Source organism: Eucalyptus grandis, chromosome 1 (assembly GCF_016545825.1).
Source record: "Eucalyptus grandis isolate ANBG69807.140 chromosome 1, ASM1654582v1, whole genome shotgun sequence".
In the NCBI taxonomy this organism is placed as follows: Eukaryota; Viridiplantae; Streptophyta; class Magnoliopsida; order Myrtales; family Myrtaceae; genus Eucalyptus; species Eucalyptus grandis.
The window spans coordinates 46307265-46316820 of NC_052612.1; the positions used below are offsets into that span (position 1 = coordinate 46307265).

Sequence of the window (9556 nt, forward strand, 5' to 3'; positions counted from 1 at the left end):
TTTTTTTGGGTCATAATATGTTTATATGTTGATAGGCATGATATTTTCCACATTCTGACAGTTTTGTTTGTTTTCGACTCCAGCTCATCAATCAAACCACTCAATCAATGTACAATTCAATCACACTTTATTAAATATTTTAATATTAAGCTTTTGTTGAAATGAATAATATAGAGTCATTTGAAATCAAATTCGCATTTTGACTCGTATTTTTTTTTTTTTGTACGGTGGAACACAGACTGACAGGTCTTGCGCCAGTAAATCCCGGCGACGCTGCGGAAAAACCACCACCCCGACGTCACGCTTGCTCACCACAGGCCTAAGTGCATCCCCTGCAGAAGTGCCAACCTTGGCCTCCACCGAGGAGGGCCAAGGATCTACCATCCACACCACCTCGGTTGGTGGTGAATTTGACAGTAGTTAATGACTAAAAAACGACTTAATTCCTTACACGTCGACACGATTAATTCGTGATGATGAATTGTGTAAAAAATCGCTAAGCTCATAATCAATATAGTTCGTCAAAAGAAAGCAAAACTAAATTTTTAGCATCTCTAGATCATAGAGGCGAAAAGAAAGAGATATTCAAGAATGAAAATGTAAAGATCACCAGAGATCTGATAAAACCATAACATAAAACATGAGCCACTGGAGATGTAGATCTGGTTGTTGGGGGGGGGAACACGCTTTGTATATACGTAAATACGCCCTCCCCGAGTAGCAAGAGAGTGGAAAAGTCCACCCAGTACCCACGACCCCGACCCCGACCCCGATCAGGATCAGTACACCCCCAGCAGCAGCAGCAGCAGCAGCACAAGTGCAGACGCACGTACTCTCTCTCTCTCTCTCTCTCAATCTCAGTTTCACCCCTTCTGACTGACTCTCCCGCTCCTTCCATCTTCCCCCCCCTTCTGCAAAACCCTAGAAATCAATCAATCCCCTTCCCCCTCTCGCTCTCTTTCTCTCCTCGATCCCCTCCTCCCTCCCTCTCTCTCTCTCTCTCTACCCCCATCTCCCTCCGTCGATCCGTCCAATCCGAGCCCTCGATTCCTCCCGTCTCCGGCGCATCGAGGATCCGTCGGCCCCGGGGCCGCTCGAAATTTTTTTTTTTTTTTTTTTTTCTTTTGGTGTGGGGAACCCGGCGAGCGAGGGAGAGGAGCTGGGGAGGTGCGATAAGGCTGGCGGGCGCCGGGGCCTCGTAAATGGCGGATCCGCCAGGTATCCGCCGGTTGGAAGACGCCGCCTTCGCCCTGTCGGTTTCGCCAGAGCTCGAGCCCCGCCGCCGCCGCCGCCGCCGCCGCTGCCGCTGCTGCCGTGACCGCCGCGAGGATTGAAAGTATGCTGAGCGTGCTCCGCGTGCACTTGCCCTCCCGGACATTCCCATTGTAGGCTGCGAGCTCACGCCGTACGTGCTCCTGCGACGCCCCGACAAGGCCCTCTCCACCGAGGATGTCCCCGAGTCCGCCCCATCGGACGGCCACTTCTTGAGATACAAGTGGTAAGTGAGTTCCGCCCATGTCTGAGTGACCGTGTTGTTGGGAATTGCGTGGTTCGCGGTTGCTTTCCACTTTTGATTCTCTGAGAGGGTAATTGCGTCGCAGCTGCTTGAACATGAGAGATGTTTGTGCGTTCTTGAGTGGCATTTTAATGGTTCTATGCCCTTTCTAGCTTACTTGTTTCTCTGCCCCTTTTGTTGCAATGAGTAGACGCGATGCTGGTTTGCTCGGTTTACTTACTTAAAGTGACATTGCTAGCTTGGGGCATTCAAATGTGCTGTAGGGATTTGTGAACGTTGATGTTACGGTTACTATTTTCCCGTGGCATAGACTTTCGAAGCAGTTTTGATCAGTTAAATATCCTTTATCCTCCCTGTTGACACAACATGAACGTTTTCTTCTGTAACTTCTGGAAGAATAGGACAAGCCTCCTGTGTTGGGTTGGCGTTTTGAATTAATCTTTTTCAACACGTGGCAGAAGTGTTTGAGAACATGGTGCATTTATCTTGTACCTGCCAATTTTGTCTGTTTGTTTACAAAAAGACATGTGTGTGCTCCAAATGGGAAGGGGTTAGCCACATTCATCCTGTTAGCAGTTTAGTCGAATGTCTAATTATCAGCGTCTCAGAGGCGGAGGGCTGTTCCACTCGTCGTGGCAGTCTTGGCTTGCTTGGTGGCAAAATATTGGCTGTTTTAGACAGGTGGAAAAGAAGGTTACGAGCATGTAAAATTTATGTCAATTTGTCAATTGGTAGGTTTGTCTTGTGATGTATGGCTTCTTATGGGTTCGTGGTTTAAATAACTTATGCTGTAAATTAGTATTACTTATAATGAAGATTTTAAGACTTAAAGTTTTAAACTCATGAGGTGAAGCAAGTTAGAACTGTGGTTTCTTGGCTTTGTTGGCAATAATTAGCCAGCTATCTGTCAATTTGCATTTATTTTCGAAGAGCATGCATTGTGATGTGAATATACTATACCTTTATTATTTACAGGATCAAGGTAAGTTATGATATCATTTAGTGGGTGCTTATCAATTTATTATTACAGTCAGGTTTATCCTGGTTCATTATGATTATTGATGCAATGGCTGGGTAAATGCGTCATAAAATTACCATAGTAATTAGGCATGTTCTATTGTGAAGGGTGAAGTCTAATTTTGGTCGTTCATCTGTTATTGATCCCCTGGTATATGAGTGAATTCTGGCATGGTTACTGAAAAATGCAGATTTTAGACTGAACCTTGAAAGTGATTCACAGTAATGTCAATGACGTCAAACAATGTACTAGGGGAGTGACAAGAATAAGCAATTTAGATGAAGGTGAAGAGTCCACTCATGATGGTTTATCCAGAGGAAAGACAATGCAAGAGAGGCTGATAAACTCTATGCTTATGAAAAACATTGCAAAATGTTAAATGGGATGCAAGAATGTTAAGTACATGTAAAACTTTTAGGATAAAGCTAGAGATGAAAACAATAATTTACAAGTCTGGTTTACAGAGTGATGCTGTGAGCTCTTGCCATCTGGATGTGTATGTTCCACTTGTTTAATTACTCTGTTATAGTTGACCAAATTGCTTATTAAATTAATTCTCAAACCAATTTTAGTCTCTTCAGCATGCTCAAACTTTCAAACAATGTGAAATAACAATGACCAACAAATGGGAAATGACATATTTTAAGAATCAGAAACATTAGGACATGAAGAGAAATTGTAAAGGGTGACATTCTCTAAATTGATATGTCCTATCAATTAACTCTACTAACTTTGAACAAGATCTCATTAAATCAAATGTGTGTGGAAGAATGAAGTAGGTGGGGGGCATATATATGTGCGGGTGCTTGTGCAGCGTGCACGCACGCGAGAGAGAGAGAGAGAGAGAGAGAGAGAGAGAGAACAAGCTGCATCCCAAAATGGACCTTAACGATCTCCGAAGGATAGTAGAACGTGCCCTAAATTATTTTTGCATGAAATTTCAAGAGATGGTTAAAGTCCTTTTAGGATACCTATGAAATTTCCCTGCCTTCAGTTGCAAAGAATGGTTAAAAATTGTAATTTTTGCATTTCACTTATCATCAGCGCAATTTGCCGATAAGCTTAAATGAGGCGAATATCCAAATGTCAGCTGTGTCTGGCCATATATTCCACCCTCCCAGTGGTAAAAACCTCTCAATTCTAGACCAAACCAAGACTGTGTATTAGACTAGTTTGCCTAGCCAATTTAAAGACTGTTGAACTTTCTGCATATAGCAAAGACTCCCCCAAAAACAAACCACAAAAAAAAAAAGAAAAAAAAAAGGCATTATAGTGATGTCCTTTTGTAATGACATGCTCTTTGTCTCTTTTTTTGCTTTTATGTTGTGATTCATTGCATTCCTGTTTCTGCTGAATAAATTGCTAAACAAAAGTTGTTCCCGGAGATTGTCCTAAAAGTAATAATCTTTGGTCATTAAATGTTTGAAGATCTTAGACCAGTCATCCGCAGGGAGACTGTGCTGTTAATATTCTTCAGCTGGCAAAAGTCATTACTGTCAAACTAGTTTTGATTCTTGTTAGCATTATTTACCTTTTGTTAGATATTTTGTTGGACATTGATCTGAAAAAAAATTGATTGAATTTGGAAATGAAATGGTGCCGGTGGGTTCTTTCTTTCACTTTGCAGGTACCGGATTCAAAGTGATAAGAAAGTTGCGGTCTGTAGTGTACATCCATCTGAACAAGCCACGCTGCAGTGCCTAGGTTGTGTTAAGGCCAAAATACCTGTTGCTAAAAGCTACCATTGTTCACCTAAGTGCTTTTCGGATGCATGGCAGCATCCTTCGAGCTCTGCATGACCGTGCTGCAAGTGCTGTCAGTGAGAATGGGAATGAGGAGGAAGAGTTATTTGGACGTTTCAATAGCTCAGGATCTGGAGTTGTTAATACTGCTTCATCTGGTTCGTTTCTAGTTCTACATTAACAAATGGATCAGTGCCTTTGTATCCACACACAGTAACACAGAGGAGTGGTGGTGTTACTTGGATTGAGGTAGGACGCTCTAAAACTTATACCCCAAGCGCAGATGATATCGGTCATGTTCTTAAGTTCGAGTGCGTGGTGGTTGATGCGGAGACAAAACTTCTTGTTGGACACGTCAACACCATTTTGACTTCTTGCGTCATTCCTGCACCTTCTCTAGTCCTTGACGATTGATCCCTGTTAGTGGAGTTGACATGATGGGAAATGTAGATTCAGATGATCGTGTTTCCTCTGGAACATTTACTGTGCTTTCATACAACATTTTGGCTGATGTTTATGCCTCCAGTGAGTTTTACAGTTACTGCCCTTCATGGGCTCTTTCTTGGCAATATCGCAGACAGAATTTGCTACGGGAAATAGTTGGTTATCGTGCAGACATTGTTTGCCTACAAGAGGTACACGAGTGCTTTCTTTCGTGTTACTTCTTGATGTCTTGTCAGACTGATAGCTGGAGTTCCATCATAATTATCTGGTATACATTGAGATAAGCATTCCTATTCTCAATGGAAGTTCCAGGTTGCAGACATCTTAATTTTGTTGTTTATGTAATTGAAGCAAAAAAGGTCTTTGTAGATAATCTAGTTTCTTTCTAGATGAAGTTGCTAAATTTCTGTTTTTGTTTAAATATATTAGCCATTGTGGCAGATTCTTTACTATGTAGAGAGAGTAATGGGAAAGGAATTTATAGTAAGAGGATGTATGTTGATCAGATTTACTTTGTTTGGAAGAACAGAATGTTAACTAGGCCTCCTCCTCATGCGTCGATGGAGATCGACTATTAGCTTTGTCCTTCCTTTTTGGCATGTTTGGTACATTGAAAACAGATATGTTTTCTTTTTCCAGGTTCAAAGTGATCATTTCGAGGAGTTTTCGCCCCTGAATTAGACAAACATGGTTATGAAGCTTTATACAAGAAAAAAAAACGATCGAGGTTATTTATGGACTTCTCCTTTTATGTTGTCTTAGGTTTCGTGTCATTTTATTTATTTATATGTCCATTGTCTGCAGGTTTATGGTGGGAATATCAATACAATAGATGGTTGTGCATTTTTTTCGCAGGAGACAGGTTTTCTAATGTAAAAAAATACGAGGTAAAAAAGTTGCTGCATTTGATGTCTTCTCCATCTCCATTACCATCAGAAGCTAAAGGCGTCAATGTGTCTATGCAGGTTGAATTTAACAAAGCAGCACAGTCCTTGACAGAAACATTGGTTCCAAGCACCCAGAAGAAAGCTGCTTTAAATCGATTAGTTAAGGTGGTGGATTTTTTTTTCCCCAGTTATTTCCAATTGCGTTATGCTCACGTTCTTTGACCTTTTTCTGTTTATCATTTCGGACTCAAGCATTTTCCCATATCCACAAGGACAATGTCGCTTTAATAGCTGTTCTAGAAAGCAAAATTTAGTAATCAGGAGGTGATAATCTTGGAAAAAGACAGCTTCTTTGTGTGGTAAGTGCTTTCATTCTGTGAGGATCAGCATGAACATAATTATCGTTGGATCCTTTGGACTATGTGCGATTTGTAAATACCTGCTGAGCCTGTTCTAGAAATTTGGTACCCTTGATTCTGTCGGCTTGTGTCTTACTTCTAGTCTCTGCCATCATTAGACTCATTTTGTGGGCTATAGGGAGGTTTTTGTCATTTATTAGGCCAGATTCCTCTGTTGGCGTGAAGAATTGAAGTCTGAGGCTAGTGGAAATTCCAGTGACCTCGTCACATGAAAAGTATCATAATTTCTGACTTGTTGTCACTGTTCTCTGGCAAAGTGTGTCATGGCCCTGTAGACAACTCTTTAGATAAGATGGATGGAGGGCCAAGCTCTGGTGGTGCAGATAAGACAGCTTGGAATAGTTAACTTGAAATGCGTAGCCTGAGGAGCCATTGCATGCATGTATATATTTTTGTAGGTTGGTAGGTATGATGTATGCATGTATGTATATATATGTATGTGTGCACTTGCGAGTTTTTCTGAACCAACTGAAGATAAGCCTCATTCCTCCTCCTTCGGCCATTTAACATCATTTGACCATATCCTGTTTGTGAGGTGCTTTTGTCTGCAGGCAAATACACATGTTAATGTCCCACAAGATCTAAAGGATGTGAAGCTTTGCTTGAGTTCTCCTCTATCTATATTGCATCATTTGGTCAAATTATCTGTTCTGGCAATAACATTTATATCTAATTTTCGCAATTTTTCATATATAAATCAGGTCCATACCCTTTTGAAAGGATTGGAGAAAATCGCCGCTAGCGCTGATATTCCAATGTTAGTCTGTGGCGATTTTAATTCAGTCCCAGGAAGGTTTGTCATGATCTGATGTGTGGTTTCAGAGTTGCAGATATTTATGGCTGGTCATTTGTGGACCTGCTTTCTTTCTTTGGTCTTTTGATGGAACCAGTGAACATAAATGCAGTGCGCCTCATTCACTTCTTGCTATGGGAAAGGTTGATCCGCTGCATCCAGATTTGACCAATGGTCGATCCCTTGGGTATCTTGCGCCCTCTAGCAAGCTGGCCCATCAGTTACTAATGGTAACATCTTTTATTTCTATTTAAACATTAGCCTAGTATTTCTTGAAGAGATTGCTTAAAGTAGTGAAATGAGCAAAGATCAGCTCTTACAGCCAAGTTTTTTTTGTCACTGTTTTTGACCTTCTGCACATTACAGGTCAGTGCCTACTCATCCTTTGCAAGAATGGGTGCTGGTCCTGGTTTGGAGCAGCCAGAAGAGGAGGTTGGACAACCCACGACAAATGAACCTCTGTTCACTAATTGCACCAGAGATTTCATCGGCACATTAGATTATATATTTTACACTGGTAATATGCTCTGCAGATTTTTTAAAGAATGCCATATCAATCATTTTAAGATAGATCCATGTTGTATCCTTTTGTATGTTGCTGCTGATTTGTCGTTGTAGCGGACTCTTTGTGATTGGAGTCTTTGCTGGAGCTCTTGGATGAGGATAGCTTGAAAAGATACAGCACTTCCTTCTCCTGGTGGTCTTCTGATCATATAGCTCTTTTAGCGAATTTCGTTGCAAGCCAAGACCCAGACGTTGACTTGTCCAGGTGGCAATTGTCTTCTCTACTTGGTCTGATGAGTTAACTTTCTTCCTCTTAACTGTAAAATAAAACATGAAGCTAAAAGAGAGAAATTTTACATAGTGACTCAACCTAAGAAAAGTTCTCAGCATGCTGTCAAAATCAATGTCATCTGAACTGTAAATTTCTGTGGAATGAAATTTTAGTCAAACAAAAAGAGTGCCTCTTTACTGTTCCTATCCTATCAGGTAGGTTGTCCTGTTCATGATTCTCTTGCTTGTTAGGTCACCCTCATACTTGTTTAGGAAAGACATATGGTTGGGGCGTGGGTATCTACCTGTCATGGTCATGTTGCAATTTCGTCTCTGCAGTCAAAGTACTGATGGCCTTCAAATGCTAAACGCAGGGAATACTTATTTGAAATGTTGTAAGATCTGTACTTCCCTCTTCTCTGGCTCCGTTCTTCCTTGGTACTCATATAACTTGCAAGTAACCATCTGCAAGTTGAGTTCTTACGCACAGGTGATATCTCATAGGTGAGGGCTGGAGACACCTAAGGCGAGGAAGTACCAAGTTAATAGACAAGATGAAGGTGTTCCCAAATGCATATACTATCCTTTCCAGGTAGAGCCTTGGGGGATCTTGCTATGGACCTCTGCCCGTGTAATGTCACCTTTGTACATAGAAGAAAGTGAAACCGACGCATTTCTCTTTTTTCTTTTTAACCTTTCCGTCCATAGAAATTAGTTCAGCACGAGCTCTCGATAGAAGGTAGTCATTATCCTGTACTCTATTTCAGCAAAGCAAATGGTTGACGGACTGCATTTGCATGTCCCTTTTTATAGTGTTCATATAAATTTACTTGGTTTCTTCTTTTAATCCAATCTGCTCAACGCATCGCGGAGCAAGTCCAGCATGTTTGAATACTATGTAGCTGAGCGATGCCAATACGGATTTGCCTATGCTCTAAATTTTAAAGTAATGTGATGTGATTTTGTATAATCAAGTGTGCATCTTTCTTGAGATACTATGTAGAGCAACGAGGCTATCATATCATTATCATACATTTCGGCTATTAACACTCTACACAGTACTATCATACCTTTTGGATATTTGCTGATCATGGTTAATTAATCCGTGATTTCATTAACCAATGAATCACTGGACTAAGAATAGACCGACTCAGGCTACTTTCCTGTGAATCCAAAGTGCACCTGACTCGAGCGGCCCAAGGGCCAGAAAAATCCCGATATGAAACGTGTTGCGTTTACAAGTTCAATTTTAGACCAACATGTAATCTGTTGTCAGTTCTAACTTGAAAGCCACTTGGATCCAGTTGCTAAATGTACGCCGTCCAGAAACCCAAATGAAACCAAGTAAAAATGTATCATTCATTTAATGAGGGTAGAGTGGTACTTGCGCTGTTTCAGACATTCATTTAACAGTTCTTTTGAGCAGGGCAACCTTGCAAATTTAAAAAATTCCATGCAAGGGTCAAAATGTAGATGTACAAATTTATCAATTTACAACGTATGAATTTTACAAAGAAATATGTTGCGGATAGTGGACCAACTAAATCGCTTGAATGATAAAATATATCTGCATAAATGTGTAATTAAGACGAGTGATGAGACAATATGATGTGAAGCTTGACTCTACTTGAAATAAAACTTGATCCTTGATAAATGAAGCTTGATTTTTTTATTACAAAGGTCTATTCCGTAAGTCTCATGGACTCGACTTGTCCCAGTCGATTAATATGAGCTTCGAGTTGAGTTCAAACCTTGGTTCTCGTTATGCTAAGAAAATGAGAGTGCGTTGAAATTTGGCGTAGGGCACTTTGAACTTGTAATAGCAGAGTGGCTTTATCTGAGGGAGAGACGTAATCTCTTGTGTTCGCATAGCTCACAGTATCCCTTACTTTGCCCGGTGTTTATCATGCTCGCCAGCGTTTCATTTATTTAAATTTCAGCTGTCTCCCAAGCGATGCCGGAA

General features: G+C 40.9%; 1 long non-coding RNA gene and 1 pseudogene across 1 annotated transcript; both read left to right on the top strand.

The window, feature by feature from the left end:
- The first annotated feature begins 765 nt into the window (after positions 1 to 765).
- LOC120287170 lies at positions 766 to 5552 on the top strand (annotated as a pseudogene).
- Positions 5553 to 5565: 13 nt separating this feature from the next.
- LOC120290418 lies at positions 5566 to 5930 on the top strand. Its single transcript, XR_005548410.1, has 3 exons — positions 5566 to 5607; positions 5686 to 5772; positions 5880 to 5930. It is a non-coding gene; the product is annotated as an uncharacterized LOC120290418 (long non-coding RNA).
- The last annotated feature ends 3626 nt before the right edge of the window (positions 5931 to 9556 follow it).